The sequence below is a fragment of the Erythrolamprus reginae genome, chromosome 10, assembly GCF_031021105.1.
Source record: "Erythrolamprus reginae isolate rEryReg1 chromosome 10, rEryReg1.hap1, whole genome shotgun sequence".
Taxonomy (NCBI): Eukaryota; Metazoa; Chordata; class Lepidosauria; order Squamata; family Dipsadidae; genus Erythrolamprus; species Erythrolamprus reginae.
The window spans coordinates 41,780,655-41,804,461 of NC_091959.1; the positions used below are offsets into that span (position 1 = coordinate 41,780,655).

General features: G+C 41.3%; 1 protein-coding gene across 1 annotated transcript in view; it reads right to left on the reverse strand.

Annotated features, from left to right (window-relative positions):
• The window catches only part of HIC2 (HIC ZBTB transcriptional repressor 2), a 121,662-nt gene that overhangs the window by 31,746 nt on the left and 66,109 nt on the right, over positions 1 to 23,807 (reverse strand). Inside the window, exon 2 of the mRNA XM_070762865.1 lies at positions 1,745 to 1,792. The gene's annotated coding sequence lies outside the window, so the exon portion shown is untranslated. The remainder of the gene's footprint in view (positions 1 to 1,744; positions 1,793 to 23,807) is intronic.

The window sequence follows — 23,807 nt, forward strand, 5'->3', positions numbered from 1 at the left end:
CAAACCCGAACCCGAAAAGTTCGGGTTCGGGAGAACACCGAGAAGCCCCCCGGCTGTTTCAGAAGGTGACAGCCAGGCGGCGGCGCTTCTCGGCCGCCTCCCAAACCCGAAAAGTTCGGGTTCGGGAGAACGCCAAGAAGACCCCCGGCTGTTTTAAAAGGCGACAGCCAGGCGGCGGCGCCCAGCGGAGCGCCATTTTGCGATTCCCCCCCCCCTTTGCACGCATTAATCGCTTTTACATTGTTTCCTATGGGAAACAATGTTTCGTCTTACGAACTTTTTGCCTTACGAACCTACTGCTGGAACCAATTAAGTTCGTAAGATGAGGTATTACTGTATTTTTTAAAATTGTCCTTCCTTCTCTAATACCTTAGTACAGTGTTTCCCAACCTTGGCAACTTGAACATATCTGGACTTCAACTCCCAGAATTCCCCAGCCAGCATTTGCTGGCTGGGGAATTCTGGGAGTTGAAGTCCAGATATCTTCAAGTTGCCAAGGTTGGGAAACACTGCCTTAGTATGATCCTTAATTACTTTTAAAATATGAAATAATTAAATAGTATGGGTTTTTTTAATCCATAAACCCTTTAATCGTTTTCATTGTGATCTGGAACGGAACTTTGATAGCAATTAAAGAAAATTGAGCTACTTGCCTAACCTGTTATCTTGCTGAACCTTGTGGGTTCAGGACAAAACTTTAACATCTCACTGTGCTCCTCAACAAATAGCGCTGTCTACCATTTGTCCTTTTGTGGCTATTCAAATAATGTGACTTAATCAACTGGAAAAGAGTCCAAGCACCTAGTTGAAAACTTATCTTGATTATCGCATTATTTGCTTTTACTTTGATTCCTATGGGAAAAATTGTTTCTTCTTACAAACTTTTCTACTTAAGAACCTGGTCACGGAACAAATTAAGTTCGTAGGTAGAGGTACCACTGTACAGCAAGGGAACTCTTTGGAGTAACCCTTATCTATTATTATTATTATTATTATTATTATTATTATTATTATTATTTATTGGATTTGTATGCCGCCCCTCTCCGCAGACTCGGGGTGGCTAACAACAGTGGTAAAACAACATGAACAATCCAATTAATAAAAAGAACTAAAAAACCTGTATTATAAAAAAAACCAAACATACACACAAACATACCATGCATAACTTGTAATAGCCTAGGGGGAAAGGATAACTTAACTCCCCCATGCCTGGCGACAAAGATGGGTCTTAAGTAATTTGCAAAAGACAAGGAGGGTGGGGGCCATTCTAATCTCTGGGGGGCAGTTGGTTCCAGAGGGCCGGGGCCGCCACAGAGAAGGCTCTTCCCCTGGGGCCCACCAAACGACATTGTTTGGTCGACGGGACCCGGAGAAGGCCAACTCTGTGGGACCTTATCGGCCGCTGGGATTCGTGCGGTAGAAGGCGGTTCTGGATATATTCTGGCCCAATGCCATGTAGGGCTTTAAAGGACATTACCAACACTTTGAATTGTGACCGGAAACTGATCGTCAGCCAGTGCAGGCCACGGAGTGTTGCAGAAACGTGGGCGAATCTAGGAAGCCCCACGATGGCTCTCGCGGCCGCATTCTGCACGATCTGAAGTTTCCGAACACTTTTCAAAGGTAGCCCCATGTAGAGAGCATTGCAGTAATCGAACCTTGACGTGATGAGGTGATCTACCTATACGTGGCCAAGAATCTTTTTCTAAGCAGTGATAGATAATAAAAGTAAGGTCTCTCTTACCTCAGCTACCAACAGGGGAATTCGCCCTGGGGCATCATCTAACATCACCTATGGAGGAAAAGACAGTTTGATGCTTCAGCTGGGTTTGCGCAGAAGTCAACAACCAAGCAAAAATCAATATTATGTCATTTGGATTAATGGCACTGGATTTTAGATCTTCTAAGGTCTATGGAGATTCGGGTCATGGTTGTCCCACAGGGTCTTTCTCAAGAGGCAACTGGACTTTTGGGAGTGGGGTTTGGAAGATGTTTTGCTTCTCATCCAAGAATTATAAATAATAAATCTAATAAATCAATAAACAAGCTTCTTCAGCTCTGAAGAAGCTTCTCAGATGAGAATAGAATAGATTCTTTATTGGCCAAGTGTGATTGGACACACAAGGAATTTGTCTTGGTGCATATGCTCTCAGCGTACATAAAATAAAATATACATTTGTCAAGAATCATGTGGCACAACACTTAATGATTGTCATAGGGGTCAAATAAGCCATGGAGAAGCAATATTAATAAAAATCTTAGGATATAAGCAACAAGTTACAGTCATACAGTCAACATGGGAGGAAATGGGTGAAAGGAATGATGAGAAAAACTAGTAGAATAGAAGTGCAGATTTAGTAGAAAGTCTGACAGTGTTGAGGGAATTATTTGTTTAGTAGAGTGATGGCGTTCGGAAAAAAACTGTTCTTGTGTCTAGGGAAACATCTTCAAAAAAAACCCCAAACCAACAAAGTCCAGTTGCATTTTGAAAAAGCACTGGCCCACTGGTGCCCTGGAAAATAGTGTGACCCCCTCCTCTCCGTGTCAACCCCTCAAGTATTAGTAGAAACATAGAAACATAGAAAACTGACGGCAGAAAAAGACCTCATGATCCATCTAGTCTGCCCTTATACTATTTTCTGAATTTTATCTTAGGATGGCTATATGTTTATCCCAGGCATGCGTAATTCAGTTACTGTGGATTTATCTACCACGTCTGCTGGAAGTTTGTTCCAAGGATCTACTACTCTTTCAGTCAAATAATATTTTCTCATGTTGCTTTTGATCTTTATTTATTTATATTTATTTATTACTTAGATTTGTATGCCGCCCCTCTCCGAAGACTCGGGGCGGCTCACAACACGTGGAAACAAATCATAAATAATCTGACAAATTTAAAATATTTAAAGATTTTAAAAAGACCCCATATACTAACAGACATACACACAAGCATACCATATATAAATTAAACATGCCCAGGGGGAGATGTTTCAATTCCCCCATGCCTGACGGCAAAGGTGGGTTTTAAGGAGTTTACGGAAGGCAGGAAGAGTAGGGGCAGTTCTAATCTCCGGGGGGAGTTGGTTCCAGAGGGCCGGTGCTGCCACAGAGAAGGCTCTTCCCCTGGGGCCCGCCAACCGACATTGTTTAGTTGACGGGACCCGGAGAAGGCCCACTCTGTGGGACCTAATAGGTCGCTGGGATTCGTGCGGCAGAAGGCGGTCTCGGAGATATTCTGGTCCAATGCCATGAAGAGCTTTAAAGGTCATAACCAACACTTTGAATTGTGACCGGAAACTGATCGGCAGCCAATACAGACTGCGGAGTGATGGTGAAACATGGGCATACCTAGGTAAGCCCATGACTGCTCTCGCAGCTGCATTCTGCACTTTCCCCCAACTAACTTCAGATTGTGTCCCCTTGTTCTTGTGTTCACTTTCCTATTAAAAACACTTCCCTCCTGAACCTTATTTAACCCTTTAACACATTTAAACATAAATAACATATTATTATTATTATTATTATTATTATTATTATTATTATTATTATTATTATTATTAATTAGATTTGTATGATTAGATACCTGTATACTGCTATCATGTCCCCCCTGGCCCTTCTTTTCACTAGGCTCTCCATGCCCAGTTCCTGCAACCTCTCTTCATAAGTCATAAGTTTCTAGTCCCCTATTCATTTTGATTGCTCTTTTCTGTACCTTTTCGAGAGTTTCTATGTCTCTTTTGAAGTGTGGTGACCAAAACTGAATGCAATACTCCAGGTGACGCCTGACTAGGGCAGGGGTAGGCAAAGCTGGCTCTTCTATGACTTGTGGACTTCAACTCCCAGAATTCCTGAGCCAATCATGCTAGCTCAGGAATTCTGGGAGTTGAAGGCCACATGTCATAGAAGAGCCAACTTTGCCTACCTCTGGATTAGGGTATTATAGAGTGGTATTATTACCTCCCTAGTCTTGGAGTGTATCCCCCTTGTTGATGCAGCTTAAGATTGTGTCGTCTGATCTCTGAGTTGGTTCTCTCCTGCCTACCCATTATTATTATTATTATTATTATTATTATTATTATTATTATTATTATTATTATTATTTATTTTGTCCAACACACAATAATACACAATGAAGGTTATAGACTAGAGGATATAGTAGAGAAGAAATACGAGATATAGGAGAGACTATAGGACAGGGGACGGAAGACACTCTAGTGCGCTTATGTACGCCCCTTACTGACCTCTTAGGAATCTGGATAGTCTAAGGGTAAAATGTTGGGGGTTAGGGGATGATACTACGGAGCAGTGTTCCCTCTAATTTTTTTTTTGGGGTGGGCGGAAAAGTATAGTGTCTGAGCGGCAGCCCCTTTGGGACTGGGCGGCACAGAAATAATAAACAAACAAACAAACAAACAAACAAATAAAAAACCCACCCTGTTTTGCCTCAGAGAATTTCAAAATAAAATACCGTACTGTGTGTCTATAACAGTGAGCTCATAATAGGGCAGCTCTATCAATATCAAAATGCCACTTAAATAGTTGAGCTAGTTTCAAACTAGATTTTGATTTTCTTTCTCTCTTCCTTACTCCCATTCTTTTTCTTTCTCTTTTCCTTCCTCTCTTTTTTCTATCTGTTTCTCTCTCTTCCTCTCTTCCTCTCTCTCTCCTTCCCTCTCACTCTTTCCCTCTCGGCTTTTGGGCAGGTTTGGAAAACTCTGAGTTGATGATGGTTTTTAAGTGAGCGATTGCTCACTGCTCAGCTTAGAGGGAACTATGCTACCGAGTCCGGTAATGAGTTCGACGCTTCAACAACCCGATTACTAAAGTCATATTTTTTAGTCAAGTTTGGAGCGGTTAATGTTAAGCTTGAATCTGTTGTGTGCTCTTGTGTTGTTGTGGTTGAAGCTGAAGTAGTTTTTGACTACTTATGCCAAGTAAACAACATACAATCTGCAGGAATACTGGAACTTTGCCCTCCACCCCACCCCGAAGAACCCCGATTCAAATTCAATTTTTAAATTATTGGGATTTTGAAAATAGGAAAGAGACCCTTTTTTAAAAAAGCTGCAAATGTTGTACACAAAACCGGCTGGGTCGACGAAAGACAAACTGAGTTTGTCGAAAGAGGCATCTCCCCCCCAATGCCAGCCCCCCACCCCCACCCCGAGACCCAACCCAGTGAAACTGAGGACGAGACAGTGTTTAATCCTTGACAAACACCACAACTGTTTGCAAAGCAAGCGTGTTGAAACCCAGTTTCGCTGAGCCTCCAGTGGCAAAGGGAATCCTACAATTAAAACAAGTAGGGCAGCTGTGATTTCAGGGGATTGTCCTTCTCGACACATAAATGCTTAACAAGCAGGAAGAGGGAGATTGTGATCTCGCTGCATAGAGCACTGGTGAGACCCCATTTGGAAGACTGTGTCCAGTTCTGGAGACCTCGCCTACAAAAAGAGATGGATCAAATGGAACGGGTCCAAAGACGGGCTACAAGAATGGTGGAAGGTCTCAAGCATAAAACGTATCAGGAAAGACTTCATGAACTCCATCTGTATAGTCTGGACTGGAGGACAGAAGGGAACGGGGGGCGGGGGGGGGGGCGGACACGATCGAAACATTTAAATAAATTAAAGGGTTAAATAAGGTTCAGGAGGGAAGTGTTTTTAATAGGAAAGTGAACAGAAGAACAAGGGGGCACAATCTGAGGTTAGTTGGGGGAAAGATCAGAAGCCAGGTGAGAAAATATTATTTGGCTGAAAGAGTAGTAGATGCTTGGAACAAACTTCCAGCAGACGTGGTTGGCAAATCCGCAGTCACTGAATTTAAACATGCCTGGGATAAACAGAGATCCCTCCCTAAGATAAAACATAGGAAATAGTATAAGGGCAGACTAGATTATTATTATTATTATTATTATTATTATTATTATTTTATTATTATAATTATTATATACAATTTATGTATGGTATGTCTCTGTGTATGTCTGCTTAATAACGGGGTTTTTAAAAATGTTTTTAAATTATTAGATTTGTCATGAATTGTTTTATTGCTGTTGTGAGCCGCCCCGAGGCTACGGAGAGGGGCGGCATACAAATCTAATAAATATTATTATTATTATTATTATTATTATTATTATTATTATTATTATTATTATTATTATTTATTGGATTTGTATGCCGCCCCTCTCCGTAGACTCGGGGCGGCTCACAACACTAGTACAAAACAGCATGTAAATCCAATACTAAAACAGCTAAAAAACCCTTATTTGTAAAACCAAACATACATACAAACATACCATGCATAAATTGTAAAGGCCTGGGGGAAAGAATATCTCAGTTCCCCCATGCCATAATAATAATAAATAATAAATAAAATAGTGTAAGGGCAGACTAGATGGACCATGAGGTCTTTTTCAGCCGTCAATCTTCTATGTTTCTATGCTTCAATATGTAGATGGCAATAAATAATTGCATCTGAGAGGAGTCTTGCTCGCTCTTGGATCTGGGTTGTTTTCTTGCAGATAATTCAACATCTTTGGTGCCAGAAGGGAGTGGGGACTTGCTTTAGTATATAAGCAGAGAGCCAATCTTGCTCTCTCTCTTAGCCCTGATGTTGTTACCTAGTTTGGTAATGAAACGTTGCCACAAAGAAGAGGGAGTCAAGCTATTCTGCAAAGCACCTGAGGGTAGAACAAGAAGCAATGGGTGAAAACTAATCAAGGAGAGAAGCAACTTAGAATTACCGAGAAATTTCCTGAGAATGAGAACAGTTAATCAGTGGAACCACTTGCCGCCGGAAGTTGTGAATGCTCCAACATTGGAAGTTTTAAAGAAGATGTTGGATAATCATTAGTCTGAAGTGGTATAGGGTTTCCTGCCCAAACAGGGAGTTTATTTATTTTATTTATTTATTTTGTCCAATACACAATGAGGTTTTAGTGGGTATATATATATATATATGTACACATAGTAAAATACATGATGAAGGTTATAGAGGAGATACTCATAGTCAAATATATCTAAGAAAGAAGAGAAGAGTAGATATAGGAATAGAACATATCAATGAAAGAACAGAAGAAAAGATATAGGAATAGAAGAAAGGTATAGGAGATATAGGAGAGCAATAGGACAGGGGAGGGAAGGCACTCTAGTGCACTTGTATTCACCCCTTACTGACCTCTTAGGAATCTGGATAGGTCAACCGTAGATAATCTAAGGGTAAAGTGTTGGGGGGTTTGGGGATGACACTATGGAGTCCGGTAATGAGTTCCACGCTTTGACAACTCGGTTACTGAAGTCATATTTTTTACAGTCAAGTTTGGACCGGTTAATATTAAGTTTAAATCTGTTGTGTGCTCTTGTGTTGTTGTGGTTGAAGCTGAAGTAGTCGCCGACAGGCAGGACGTTGCAGCATATGATCTTGTGGGCAATACTTAGATCTTGTTTAAGGCGTCTTAGTTCTAGGCTTTCTAGGCCCAGGATTGAATGTCTAGTCTCGTAGGGTATTCTTTTTCGAGTGGAGGAGTGAAGGGCTCTTCTGGTGAACTATCTTTGGACATTTTCAAGGGTGTTAATGTCTGAGATGTGATATGGGTCCCAAACAGATGAGCTGTATTCGAGGATGAGTTTGGACTAGATACAGTGGTCCCCAACGTTTTTTCCACCAGGGACCAGTTTCAGCAAGACAATTTTTCTATGGCCCGGTGGGGGCGGAAAGGGGTGTGGTTGGGGGCGGGATTAAGCATGGGGGTGCTGGTCCTCCCCGCCCCTCTTTCCCACCATCGCCCTGTGGCCGGCAGAACCTGCCTCCCAAGCCCTCTTGCCCAGCGGGGACTAAACGCTGGAGACAGGGGGTCAGGCTGGCCCTCCTGCCTCCCCCCCAGCCAAAAACGCAAAAGCGCCCCGCGGCAGAAGCCAAAAGAGGCTTGAGCCTCTCGGTCCTTCCCGCCCCTCTGTCCCGTCCATCGTCCTGTGGCCGGCAGAACCTGCCTCCCGAGGCCTCTTGCCCAGCGGGAGGCGAAGCGCTGGAGGGAGGGGGTGGCGGCATGAGGGCCGGCAGCTGCTGACTCCACGGACCGGTGCAACATGCCCCGCGGCCCGGTACTGGTCCGCGGCCCGGTGGTTGGGGACCCCTGGACTAGAAGACCTCCAAGGTCCCTTCCAACCATTCTAAAACACATATTAAAAACAGTTGGTGGAATTGGGGACGTCTACTTCAATGAAGAGAAGGACCAGGGGAGACATGATAGCAGTGTTCCAGTATCTCAGGGGTTGCCACAAAGAAGAGGGAGTCAAGCTATTCTCCAAAGCACCTGAGGGTAGAACAAGAAGCAATGGGTGGAAACTAATGAAGGAGAGAAGCAACTTAGAACTAAGGGGAATTTTCCTGACAGTCAGAACAATTAATCCGTGGAACAGCTTTCCACCAGAAGTTGTGGGTGCACCAACACTGTCTGAAATTGTATGGGGTTTCTTGCTTGAGCAGGGAGTTGGACTTGAAGATCTAGTCTTCTAGGGGATGGAGGATAAAACTTATAAAGAATGGTTGCAGGAATTGGGTATGTCCAGTTTGATGAAAAGAAGGACCAGGGGAGAACAGGATTGCAGTCTTCCAGTATTTGAGGGGCTGCCACAAAGTAGAGGGAGTCAAGCTATTCTCCAAAGCACTTGAGGGCAGGACAAGAAGCAATGGATGGAAACTAAACAAGGAGAGAAGCAACTTAGAACTCAGGAAAAATTTTTCCTCAGAATCACAATAATTAATCAGTGAAACAGCTTGCCACAAGAATTTGCAAATGCTCCAAGACTGGGGAAGTTTTAAAGAAGTGATTGGACAGCCACTTGTTTAAAATGATATAGGCTTTCCTGCCTAAATAGGGGGTTAGACTAGACTAGAGGACCTCCAAGGCCCCTTCCAACTCTGTTCTTCTATTCCATTGTACTTTTCATCCATTGCTGAAAAAACTGGTCTATCCCTTGCACAAAACAGAAACCAATTTATACATATCCAAAAACAGATTCCACAAAAACTTAAATCTTGCCAAGGCTGTTTGGAGATTTCAAGTGAAACACAGAATCCAGTGATCTCACAAGGTTCCTGCGGATAGCAAAGCTGTGTTTGTTTTTTTTAAAGATGACTACATCTGAAAAGATTGCCGGCATCTGGTATGTCCACTCCATAATTAGAACAATGAAGCTACGGGGGCCAAACGTAGCTTCCAGGTTTCCAACAGAGCTCAATCCCTGGAATTGAGATTTAACTTTTGCCAAAAAAAGCACTAAGAGTTGTTAATCTAATCTTATGTAGTTTCTTCTCTGGCAACATTGCCCTGCTTACCAGAGGGTACAAAACATTTGTTAGACCAATTCTAGAATACAGCTCACCAGTCTGGAACCCGCATTGCATATCAGACATTAATACAATCGAGAGTGTCCAGAAATATTTCACAAGAAGAGCCCTTCACTCCTCCGCTCGCAACAGAATACCTTATTCCACCAGACTTGAATTGCTGCGATTAGACAATTTACAAATGTACGTCGCCTCCGATCTGATCTAACTGTCGTTCATGAAATCATCAACCAAAATGTCCTTCCTATTAATGACTACTTCACCTTTAACCGCAGCAATACACAAGCACGTAATAGATTCAAACTAAATGTAAACCGCCCCGAGTTTTCGGAGAAGGGTGGCATACAAATATAATAATAATGATAATGATAATGATAATGATAATGATAATAATAATAATAATAATAATAATAATAATAATAATAATAACCACATTTGGAATACTGGAGACCTCACCTACAAAAATATATTGTCAAAATTGAACGGGTCCAAAAATGGGCTAAAAGAATGGTGGAAGGTCTTAAGCATAAAACGTATCAGGAATAGTCTGGGTTGTATCTTATGATTCTTGATGAATTGTTTTTTGTGAACATTGAGAGCTTATGTGCCGAAGACAAATTCCTTGTGTGTGCAATCAATCCAATTCTATTCTATTGTATTCTGATCAATCAATTTATTACAGTTTTAGATCAGAGGCAAGAACAAATAAAAACACTCAGTAAATATTATGATCATGATTTATCATTTGCTGCTTAGAAACATAGAAACATAGAAGACTGACGGCAGAAAAAGACCTCATGGTCCATCTAGTCTGCCCTTATACTATTTCCTGTATTTTATCTTACAATGGATATATGTTTATCCCAGGCATGTTTAAATTCAGTTACTGTGGATTTACCAACCACGTCTGCTGGAAGTTTGTTCCAAGGATCTACTACTCTTTCAGTAAAATAATATTTTCTCATGTTGCCTTTGATCTTTCCCCCAACTAACTTCAGATTGTGTCCCCTTGTTCTTGTGTTCACTTTCCTATTAAAAACACTTCCCTCCTGAACCTTATTTAACATATTTAAATGTTTCGATCATGTCCCCCCTTTTCCTTCTGTCCTCCAGACTATACAGATTGAGTTCATTAAGTCTTTCCTGATACGTTTTATGCTTAAGACCTTCCACCATTCTTGTAGCCCGTCTTTGGACCCGTTCAATTTTGTCAATATCTTTTTGTAGGTGAGGTCTCCAGAACTGAACACAGTACTCCAAATGTGGTCTCACCAGCGCTCTATATAAGGGGATCACAATCTCCCTCTTCCTGCTTGTTATACCTCTAGCTATGCAGCCAAGCATCCTACTTGCTTTTCCTATCGCCAGACCACACTGCTCACCCATTTTGAGACTGTCAGAAATCACTACCCCTTGTATGCACACCTTTAAGAACTGGAGGACCAATTCCTCCTGTGTCCAATCACCTTTGGCCAGTATAAAAAATTCTAATCCTAATCTAATCACCGATCGACAAAAGGTTGAGCTACGCAACAGCCATTTCCACCTCCAATTCATCGGCGGGTTGGTGAAAGATGCCAGCCAGATTAAGCAAAACAAGGGCTTTGATGGCCACAAGAATAAAAAAATATAACACTGGTCAACACAAAAAAAATCATCAGCAAAGGTCAGTATGTCTGTTTGATGGAGTTTGATGTGCTGATTCCAAAAATATGCTTAGTTTTGCTCTATCATGTAAAATTTCTGATATAGAAGCATTTTTGTTATTATGTTATTTCTACATTTTCAATGTATGTGGGAATTGCTCTTTTGGTAATGTCGCCAGTATATTTCCGATATACCTTATAATAACGATGAAATGGGGCCTTTCTAGGAATCTCCTGGGAGGAAACAGGGCCAGAAAAGGCGGGAAGAAGCCTCCGTGGGGACTCTCTCAGAATCTCCTGGGAGGAAACAGGGCTGGAACAGGTGGGGAGAAGCCTCTGTGGAGCCTCTCTAGGAATCTCCTGGGAGGAAACAGGGCCAGAAATCGTGGGGAGAAGCCTCCATGGGGCCTTTCTAGGAATCTCCTGGGAGGAAACAGGGCCAGAAAAGGTGGGGAGAAGCCTCCATGGAGCCTTTCTGGGAATTTCCTGGGAGGAAACAGGGCCTCCACACCCCCTGTGGTTTCCCCAACCTCACGCATTATATGCTTTTACACTGATTCCTATGGGAAAAATTGCTTCTTCTTACAAATGAATTAAGTTCTTAAGTAGAAGTACTACTGTACAGTATATGCATTTTTGAAATCAGAACAAAAAAAAATGATTCAGAAAAGTACATGGTCAACTGCGAAGATTGCAAAAAAATAATTTTTTGTAAACCTGTGTAATATAAACACACACACACTCCCTCTTTTTAAGAAGCTAGCAATCTTTTACAACATTCAAGCTCCAAGCTGTGACCATATTATTATTATTATTATTTTTTACAGGCATTTGTCCTGCCAATAAGAAGAGAATAAGAGTCGAGTACAGGAGGAAGGAAAAAATCAAAAGAATAAAATCTAAAAATACATTACCACCAGTCTAGGTGGCAGCCCGAGACTGCTGAACGCTCTTTGAAAAAGGGGGGGGGAGGGAAGACACGAGACCGCCAGGGTGCATTTTTGCTGGATTGCATTATCTGTCTCTGTTGCCCATCTGAACCCTCTCCGAAAACTGGCTTGGAAGGATGCAGCTCAGACAAACCCAGCCACGTCTGGGAAGGGCAGTGAGTAAGGGGGGAGTAGGGGGGGAGTAGGAGAGGACGCAGCTGGGAGAGATAAGACAGAGCCTGTTTCATAAAAGCTTGCAACACACTTCATGACTCTTTCTCATTCACCCAGGGTGGGTACCGATAGATATACGGTGTTCCCTCGATTTTCGCGGGTTCGAACTTCGCGAAAAGTCTATACCACGGTTTTCCAAAACACTCAAAACCATAGAAATGGTGGTAGACTTTAGGAGAAACCCTTCCACCCTTCCACCTCTCACAATACTAGACAACACAGTATCAACGGTAGAGACCTTCAAATTTCTAGGTTCTATCATATCTCAAGACCTAAAATGGTCACCTAACATCAAAAACATCATCAAAAAAGCACAACGAAGAAAGTTCGTTCTGCGCCAACTCAGGAAGCTCAAACTGCCCAAGGAGCTGCTGATCCAGTTCTACAGAGGAATCATTGAGTCTGTCATCTGCACCTCTATAACGGTCTGGTTTGATGCTGCAACCCAACAGGACCGACACAGACTTCAGAGGACAATCAGAACTGCAGAAAAAACAATGGCTGCCAACCTGCCTTCCATTGAGGACCTGTATACTGCACGAGTCAAAAAGAGGGCGGGGAAAATATTTACTGACCCCTCGCATCCTGGACACAAACTGTTTCAACTCCTACCCTCAAAACGTCTGCTACAGAGCACTGAACACCAAGACAACTAGACACAAGAACAGTTTTTTCCCGAACGCCATCACTCTACTAAACAAATAATTCCCTCAACACTGTCAGACATTCTACTAAATCTGAACTTCTATTCTACTAGTTTTTCTCATCATTCCTTTCACCCATTTCCTCCCATGTTGACTGTATGACTGTAACTTGTTGCTTATATCCTAAGATTTTTATTAATATTGCTTCTCCATGGCTTATTTGACCCCTATGACAATCATTGTTGTACCACATGATTCTTGACAAATGTATATTTTATTTTATGTACGCTGAGAGCATATGCACCAAGACAAATTCCTTGTGTGTCCAATCACACTTGGCCAATAAAATTCTATTCTATTCTATTTTATTAATTAAAAAATACTTCATGGGTTTTTTTCCCTATACCACGGTTTTCAGAAATGTCAGCACCATTGTAAGTTGGTCAGTAAATTATTATTATTATTATCATCATCATCATCATCATCATCATCATCATTATTTATTATTTATTAGATTTGTATGCCGCCCCTCTCCGTAGACTCGGGGCTGCTCACAACAATAATAGTACAATATATAACAAATCTAATAATTAAAAGTCATTAAAAACCCCTTATTTAAAAAGAAACATACACACAAATATACCATGCATAAACTGTATAGGTCCAGGGGAAATGTCTCAGTTTGCCTGGCGGCAGAGATGGGTTTTAAGAAGTTTACGAAAGGCAAGGAGGGTGGGGGCAGTTCTAATCTCCGGGGGGAGCTGGTTCCAGAGGGTCGGGGCCGCCACAGAGAAGGCTCTTCCCCTGGGTCCCACCAGCCGACATTGTTTGAAATGAACTGTGGTATGTCGACAACTACCTGTACTGAAGTCAGAAGGAGAAGGGGGCAGACCTTCTGGTCTCTGGGAGAGTATGTGTGTGTCTTCCCATCCCATTTCAAGCCCCGGACTGGGAGGAAACGAGGAAGAGGAGGAGGATGAAGAAGCAAAACCAGAGTCCTAGATGTTAATCTTTAGACAGCCCTACGGAGGGTTCGCAAGTCTCGACAGAATGTTGGTTTAACAAGTCATTGGTCAATCTCAAGATGCGATTTTGCAATCCTGTTTCCTACCAGGCGCTTTTAAACTAATGCCTCCCAGCTCTGGAATATAAAACCTTCGAGAAAAAGCAGAATTTTTCCCTCCTCCTCCTCCTCCTTCCCCACTTCAAAGGGAGTTGAAGAAACCCGGAATGAGAACTCTTTCGTCCAGGGGACAAGTTTCTCCACGCACCACGAAAGGGAGCACCGATCGTGGCACATTAATTTGTTTGTATTTTTAATATATAGGCAGTCTTAGACCACAATTCAACCCAACATGTTGTTAAGCAAAATGGTTGAATTTTGCTCTGTTTTACAACTATATAACTGGAGATCCGTGTATTACACATATAATTTGGAGAGTAGAGGAGGTGTTAGCATCAGTTACAGAATAATTCAAACAAGTCTTAATCCTCTTCCGCCAAATCATGAATAACAGAGTTGGAAGGGACCTTGGAGGTCTTCTAGCCCAACCCCCTGGGCTCTGGCAGGAATCCCTACCATTTCAGACAAATGGTTGTCCAATATCTTCTTAAAACCCTCTAACTGATGGAGCAGCCACAACTTCTGGTGGCAAGTTGTTCCACTGGTTAATTGTTGTAACAGTCAGGGAATTTCTTCTTTGTTCTAAGATTGGGCCAAGCAGAACCAAATAACTTCAACCCCACCAATATCTTGGTTAAATCGTTTAAAAAATGCAAAAGTTTGCTATTAAAATTTGGAAAAGATATTGGTTCTCTTCCTTGCTCTCTTGTAAGTTCTCCGTGTTGTTAAAATTCTCGCTAAAATTCTCAGGGCAATATCTGAAAATCTGATCTTTAGTGAATCATAAGAAAGATAATGAGGAAATATATTTCGTATCCCTGCTGATACAGGTCTACAGAGGAATAGAAACATAGAAACATAGAAGTCTGACGGCAGAAAAAGACCTCCTGGTCCATCTAGTCTGCCCTTATACTATTTTCTGTATTTTATCTTAGGATGGATATGTGTATCCCAGGCATGTTTAAATTCAGTTACTGTGGATTTATCTACCACGTCTGCTGGAAGTTTGTTTCAAGGATATACTACTCTTTCAGTCAAATAATATTTTCTCATGTTGCTTTTGATCTTTCCCCCAACTAACTTCAGATTGTGTCCCCTTGTTCTTGTGTTCACTTTCCTATTAAAAACACTTCCCTCCTGGACCTTATTTAACCCTTTAACATATTTAAATGTCTCGATCATGTCCCCCCTTTTCCTTCTGTCCTCCAGACTATACAGATTGAGTTCATTAAATCTTTCCTGATACGTTTTATGCTTAAGACCTTCCACCTATTATTAAGACCTTCCACCTTATTGAGTCTGTCATCTGCACCTCTATAACTGTCTGGTTCGGCTCTGCAACCCAACAAGACCAACACAGACTTCAGAGGAGAATCAGAACTGCAGAAAAAACAATTGCTGCCAACCTGCCTTCCATTGAGGACCTGCATACTTCACGAGTCAAAAAGAGGGCATGAAAATATTTACTGACCCCTCACATCCTGGACACAAACCCTCCTACCCTCAAAACGTCGCTACAGAGCACTGCACACCAAGACAACTAGACACAAGAACAGTTTTTTTTCTTGAATGCCATCACTCTGCTAAATAACCAATTTCCCCCAACACTATCAAACTATTTATTAAGTCTGCACTAATATTAATCTTCTCATCACCCATTTCCTCCCACTAATGACTGCATGACTTGTTTGTATCCTTAAAATTTATATTGACTGGTTCCTAATATGATTTGATTGCTTATTTGTACCCAGACTATAAAGCGTTGTACCCCATGATTCTCAAAGAAAGTATATTTTCTTTTATGTACACTGACAACATATGCACCAAGACGAATTCCTTGTGTGTCCAATCACACTAGGCCAATAAAGAATTCTATGCTATTCTATGCTATGCTATGCTATGCTATGCTATGCTATTCCATTCCATTCCACTCCACTCCTATTCTATTCTATTCTACTCTACTCTGAAAAAGCATTAAATTAATTAAATTAAAAAGGCAAAACAATAAACGTGAATTACCTTCCTGGCAAATGAAAAAGGCACAAAAAACCTGACTTTTAGCAATTTTGGATAATAAATGAGCCAGATATAACTTTTGAATGAAATGAACTATAAAATATCATATTTAGAACTTAGAATCCACCCAACAGAGAATATTTACATGATATATAGAATGGATATTAAAGGATAACATGATTAGTTGGTGTAGAAATTTAAACAAAGACATAGACATAAATACTTGGGACATATAATTGGAAAATAACGAAGTCAACTTCCTTTAAAGAAAATCAAATTAAGATGTTTTACAGATGGCATCTGCCACCAAATAGAATTTCAAAAATGTTCCAAGCTAAACCTAACTGTTGAAAATGCAAAATTATTACCATACCTGGTGGACATGCTCAAAAGCGAAATAATATTGGAAGCTAATAGCAAAATGTTTAAGAGAAATAACACAGTAATAAATTAAAACACCAGAATTTTTCTTATTAGGTATATCAAATAATAAATATTAAAAAGATATATATTATTTAATAGTTCATATATTAGTAGCAGCTAGAATAGCTTTTGCTCAAAAATGGAAGGAAACTGAGATTCCAAAAGAAGCAGATATACTTAAGAAAGTCCTAGAATGCGCTAAGCTCGACATGATGACAAGATGGTTAAATAATCAAGAAGAAACAGAATTTTATGATGTTTGGCAAAAGGTATATACTTGGTGGGAAATAAAGAAAAAAAGAGATAAGTTTGCTGTTATATTACTTTGAATATATTTAAAGCTAGTAGTTATACTGTATTAGATGGTGATTATTTACAATATAAATGTAAAATCCTTTTTTTCTTCTCTTATCCTATTTATTTTAGCTGAATTTAATTCATAATTCAAGAATTTCCATATATGTTTTTTATAAATTTTTAGATGTGTTTTTACTTACTATGTTATAATTGATACTTTCACATATCGTATAGATCAGTGATTTTCAACCTTTTTTGAGCTGCGGCACATTTTTTACATTTACAAAATCCTGGGGCACACCACCAACCAAAATGACACTCTAAGACAGTACATATTATACATATTATCCCCCCCCCCTTGTGTGTTTGTATACACACTTTAAAACCATTTCCAAAAACAGGTGAGGGCTGGGGGGGGGTTTCTCTCTTATTCTTTGGGTGCTTTTTATCATATGCTTTAAATCAAGAGTCACTTCTTTTGTTTCTCTCTCTTTCCTCTCATTCTCTGCCTCAATCATTTTCTCATTTCTCTTTTTTTCTCCCCTTTTTTCTCTCATTTTCCTTTCCCTCTCCTTCCCTCTCCCTCTTTATTTCTCTCTCTCTTTCTCTCTCTCTCTTTTTCTCTCTCTTGCTTTCTTTCTCTCTCACACACACGCTCTCTCTCACTTTCTTTCTCTATCTCTCTTTCTTTCTCTCTCTTTCTCTCTCTCTTTCTCTCTTGCTTTCTGTCTCTCTTTCTCTCCCCTGCTCTCTCTTGCTTTCTCTCTCTCTCTCTCTTTTTTCTCTCTCTCTCTTGCTTTCTTTATCTCTCTCTCTCTCTTTCTTTCTCTCTCTCTCTCACTCTCTTTCTCTCACTCTTGCTTTCTTTCTCTTTCTCTCTCTCTTTCTCTCTCCCCTCTTGCGGCACACCTGACCATGTTCCACGGCACACTAGTGTGCCACGGCACACTGGTTGAAAAACACTGGTATAGATGGTGTTAAATAAGAATAAGATCTATCCTTTTTTCTTTTTTAACACAATGACGACTTCTATTATGAGCGGAGGGACTGTCGCTCCACTAAGTGTTACATGTTATGTTTGTCTATGCAAATTAATAAAAAATATTTTTTTTTTTTTAAAAAGAGAATATTTACATGAAAGAAAGGCATGGTGAGAAATCAAAAGAATTGAATCCAATTGTATTTTGGAAAAAAGGGTGGGGAGAGAAAACATAGAGCGAATAGTAAAATAAAGATTACTATAGGGGGAAATAGCACCGAATGAAGCAACTACTGTTTCAAAAGAATTGCAAAGCACAAAATAAATTGCTTTAACTTGCTAAGCCAGACTTTCACAGGGAAAAAGGAATTTAATGCTAGGCTGCATGAAAGCCCTGTAACCCTTTACATGCCAAAAAAAACCCCTAAAGACAACCAAGAACAGACTTAATTATCTCTTAATTCTATTTTTGGCCCCACCTTCAACAACTCAACAATCCCTTCCAACAAAAGCTTTCGGACAATACTCCACTGTAGAGCCATTCAGACTCAAAAATACTGGAAAATACTGTTTCTATGTTTCTAAAAACAATGGCAAAATCATAACCTACCGTACTTATCGAGGGGCAATTAAAATAAAGGCATAAAAATCAAGGTTAACGATTATTGAAGAACCCAACGGACTTGGCTAAGTTAAGAAGGAAAAAGTCGGATTTGGGGTTTTAAAAGAGAGAGAAACTCCATTTGAAGAGAAAACATAGATGTTTTGCAAATAAAAACAGACGTGCATTTTGAAAGGAGACGAGGAAACGAGAAATGTTACTGGAAGATTTACCAAAAAAGGAGAGAGTAAAATGGGGAATAAAATTAAGAAATATACTTTGGTGGTTCCCGACTTAAGATCACCATTCAGCCTGAAATGTTGTTGCTAAACAAGACGGCTGTTAAGTGAATTTTGCCCCATTTTACAACCTTCCTCCGCACTGTAGTTGTTAACGTCAATCGGCCTTCCTTGTTAATTTCATTCGTCAGACGGTCATAAAAGAGAATTACATGATCCTGGGGGAGGACACTACAACCTGTCATCTATATGAACCAACTGCCAAGCATCTGGATTTTGGTCAACTGACCAATGGTCGTATGTTGTGGTTAGCTCTGGCTCAGCTCCTGCCCCAAGGACTGTGGATGTGGGGGAGACATCCACATGCTGCAGGCCTGTTTTGCCCCCGGTGGAATCTGCTGATGAAGGCTCCTCTGACCAAGAAGACATGAGTGACAGGGAGGAGGAGAGTGGGGCAGACAGCTCAGAAGGAGATCAATTATCTAGCTCCTCCTTGGATTCAGAACAAGAGTTAATGATACAGCCACGCGTGCGGAGAGCGATGCATAGGCAACAACAACTGAGAGATTATTATCAAAGAAAATGAGGCCACCTGTGGTTGGGTGGGGCTGTGGTCATTAGTGAGGCTGCTATAAAGAGCAGCCTGTGGGTTTGGCCATTGTGGAGGATTATCTGATCCTTGTGTTTCATGACTGCTTTACTGACTTTGACTTTTTGTGTGCTGATTTTTCCCCGCTTTGAAACTAAACCAGAGCAAAGTGTGTTTCACTTTGTGAAAGAAGGAGGACTGTGAATTGCCTCACAGCTGCAAGCTAAGTATCACAGAACTGATAAGGGACTTGTACAAATGACCAGTTTGTTTGGAGACGAGTGCTCTTTGCTATACCAAAAGAGGGCTTGGTTTAAGTGAATTTTCATTATAAAGAACATTGTTTTGAATTTTCAAACGTGTGTGTGTCTGAAATTTGTACCTGTGAATTTTGGGGAGGATTCTACCAGAGAGCCCCCGACAGAACAGTCATAAATGTAAAAAAATAATGGCAAGCCATTGAGATGGAAGAAAAAGTCATACAATCAGGAGCAATCGCCTTGCTTAGCGAAAGGGAATTCTGCTGCGAATTGCAGCCGTAAGATGAGGACCAACTGCATTGTATAAGGCTGCGTATTTTTTCAGAGTCAAAGAAAAAAATGTGTGGTGTTTTTTTTTCCGGAGAGAGGCATGGAGCAACTTTGCAGAAAGTCTTTTGAACTGCTGCAACTTTTTTTTCTCTCCTCCCAGAAGTTACACAGCTGTTTTCTGCAACTCTGGGCCAAAGTTGCGTTCAGTTTTTGCAGAGTGGTGTGTACACAGAAACATAGAAGATTGACGGCAGAAAAAGACCTCCTGGTCCATCTAGTCTGCCCTTAAACTATTTCCGGTATTTTATCTTAGGATGGATCTATGTTTATCCCAGGCATGTTTCAATTCAGTTACTGTGGATTTACTAACCACGTCTGCTAGAAGTTTGTTCCAGGCATCTACTACTCTTTCAGTCAAATAATATTTTCTCACGTGGCTTCCGATCTTTCCCCCAACTAACCTCAGATTGTGCCCCCTGGTCTTGTGTTCACTTTCCTATTAAAAACACTTCCCTCCTGAACCTTATTCAACCCCTTAATGTATTTAAATGTTTCGGCCATGTCCCCCCTTTCCCTTCTGTCCTCCAGATTGAGTTCATGAAGTCTTTCCTGATACGTTTTATGCTTAAGGCCTTCCACCATTTTTGTAGCCCGTCTTTGGACCTGTTCAAATTTTATCAATATCTTTTTGTAGGTGAGGTCTCCAGAACTGGACACACTATTCCAAATGTGGTCTCACCAGCGCTCTATACAGCGGGATCACAATCTCCCTCTTCCTGCTTGTTATACCTCTAGCTATGCAGCCAAGCATTCTACTAGCTTTCCCTACCGCCTGACAGCACTGTTCACTACCCCTAAATCACCACCCCTAAACCCTTCTCTTCTGAAGTTTTGGCTTCTCTTCTGAAGCACAATTAGTAGTTCATTGGCTAAACTGAATCCCTCTCAATTCCTTAATCTACCAAGTGAATGTTTAAAGAATTTCAAAACAATTTAAGTATTTGTGGTTGTTTTGTTTTTTTAAAGCAGAAGTATGCATGTATTGGTAACAACAGCATCCAAAAACAGATCTAAATGCTTTAAAAACAAAACATGTGGTACAACACTTAATGATTGTCATAGGGGTCAAATAAGCAATGAAGAAACAATCAATATTAATATAAATCTTAGGATACAAAAGCAACAAGTTACAGTCATACAGTCCTAAGTGGGAGGAAAAGGATGATAGGAATAATGAGAAAAAACTAGTAGAATAGAAGTGCAGATTTAGTAAAAAGTCTGACAGTGTTGAGGGAATTATTTGTTTAGTAGAGTGATGGTGTTTGGGAAAAAACTGTTCTTGTGTCTAGTTGTCTTGGTGTGCAGTGCTCTGTAGCAACGCTTTGAGGGTAGGAGTTGAAACAAGTTTATGTCCAGGATGCGAGGGGTCAGTAAATATTTTCCCCGCCCTCTTTTTGACGTGCAGTATACAGGTCCTCAATGGAAGGCAGGTTGGCAGCAATTGTTTTTTCTGCAGTTCTGATTCTCCTCTGAAGTCTGTGTTGCTCTTGTTGGGTTGCAGCACCAAACCAGACAGTTATAGAGGTGCAGATGACAGACTATAATGTGATATAAAGGTGATAGAATAGAATAGAATTTTATTGGCCAAGTGTGATTGGACACACAAGGAATTTGTCTTGGTGCATATGCTCTCAGCGTACATAAAATAAAATATACGTTTGTCAAGAATCATATGGTACAACACTTAATGATTGTCATAGGGGTCAAATAAGCAATGAAGAAGCAATATTAATAAAAATCTTAAGATATAAGCAACAAGTTACAGTCGTACAGTCAACATGGGAGGAAATGGGTGATAGGAATGATGAGAAAAACTAGTAGAATAGAAGTGCAGAGTTAGTAGAAAGTCTGACAGTGTTGAGGGAATTAATATAAAGGTGATGCAGTTCGTAATTATTGAAAACGAAGAAGAAACGCCAAAAAAAACGGGCAGCGGACAACAGAACGACAATGGCGATCAACAGAAGACCAGAAGGGAACAGAAAGGAACTTGGGGGAGGGGGGGGGGATCAGTTGTCTTCTCCTAAGGAAGTGGTTTCAACTGGTCTTCACCGAATTCCCCCGTCATCTTCCAGCCTTTTAAGCAGGCTGGGCCTGCTGTAGTCAAACCTCCTAGACAATTTGAGGTGGTGCAGTTCCTCAATTGTATTCTCCAGACATCTGGAAGGTGTCTCGTCTACTCTGTCGAAAGCCAAACCCCATCTCAGTTGCGAAACCGGCTGATTTCTCTCCCCCCTCCCGGACGAATAAAAAGCTGCTGTGCCCAATTTTACAGAGCAAGAAAACGAGCCGAACCGGACCATCAAACAAGCCGTCGCTGCCTCTCCCTTCCCAAAGTGCCAATCGAGTGAGCAAAGCAGCACTTCTCCCAATTTATTTATTTATTTATTAGATTTGTATGCCGCCCTTTTCCGTAGACTCGGGGCGGCTCACAACACAATAAAACCAGTTTATAACAAATCTAATAATTTACAATTTGAAATATTAAAAAAACCCATTATTAAACAGACATACACACAAGCATACCATACATAAATTGTATAGGCCCGGGGGAGATATCTCAGTTCCCCCATGCCTGACGACAAAGGTGGGTTTTAAGGAGTTTGCAAAAGGCGAGGAGGGTAGGGGCAGTTCTAATCTCTGGGGGGAGCTGGTTCCAGAGAGTCGGGGCCGCCACAGAGAAGGCTCTTCCCCTGGGGCCCGCCAACCGACATTGTTTAGTTGACGGGACCCGGAGAAGGCCCACTCTATGGGACCTAATCGGTCACTGGGATTCGTGCGGCAGAAGGCAGTCCCTGAGATATTCTGGTCCGATGCCATGAAGGGCTTTAAAGGTCATAATCAACACTGTTGGGTTGCTTCTTCAGCTGTGTCGACCGTATACTTATTGAGGCGCGCGGCCATTGAAGGTCGCGGTACAGGCAGTCCTCGACATACAACCGCTATTTCAATTCAATTCAATTCAATTTATTAGATTTGTATGCCGCCCCTCTCCGAAGACTCGGGGCGGCTCACAACAATAATAAAAACAATATTCCAGCGAAAACAAATCTAATATTAAAAAGCACATAAAACCCTATCATATTTTAAAAAGCAAACAACATATACATACCCAAACATAAATATATTTTTAAAAAAGCCTGGGGGAAAGGTGTCTCAACTCCCCCATGCCTGGTGGTATAGATGGGTCTTGAGTAATTTACGAAAGACAAGGAGGGTGGGGGCAGTTCTGATCTCTGGGGGGAGTTGATTCCAGAGGGCCGGGGCCGCCACAGAGAAGGCTCTTCCCCTGGGGCCCGCCAAACGACATTGTTTGGTCGACGGGACCCAGAGAAGGCCAACTCTGTGGGACCATATCAGTCGCTGGGATTCGTGCGGTAGCAGGCGGTTCTGGAGGTACTGTGGTCCAATGCCATGTAGGGCTTTAAAGGTCATAACCAACACTTTGAATTGTGACCGGAAACTGATCGGCAGCCAATGCAGGCCAAGGAGTGTTGTAGAAACGTGGGCGAATCTAGGAAGCCCCACGATGGCTCTCGCGGCCGCATTCTGAAGTTTCCGAACACTTTTCAGAGGTAGCTACATGTAGAGAGCGTTGCAGTAATCGAACCTCGAGGTTATGAGGGCATGAGCGATTGTGAGCAGTGACTCTCTGTCCAAATAGGGCCACAACTGGTGCACCAGGCGGACCTGGGCAAACGCCCTCCTTGCCGCAGCCGAAAGATGATGAGCCCCAAATTCCCATTGCTCAGCGAGCTTGGCTCCGTTCCAACAGCCTTTCTCACTGTCGTCGTTAAGTGAATTACTTCCATGCTTAACTCGGGAACACAGTTGGTTAAGCAAACAGAATGGAACGGAATAGGATAAAAAATGAACCTATAAATAAATAAATTCAGAAGTCTTCCTGTGATTATAATCACCCCAATTATCTGTGGTTATATACCCAGCCTCTCCACCAATTTACAGCCATCGCCTAGCAACTGCCTCATTTAATGACTATTCACCATTATATGACAATGAAGTATGCCACCAATAATCTCAACAAGCTTCACAGATCCGTATAGCCGAGGAAAGCCAATGCAGAATCTTGGTTTCACTTAGCAACTGTTTCACTTAACAGACCGAGTTTGCCATTCCCAATTTTGGTCA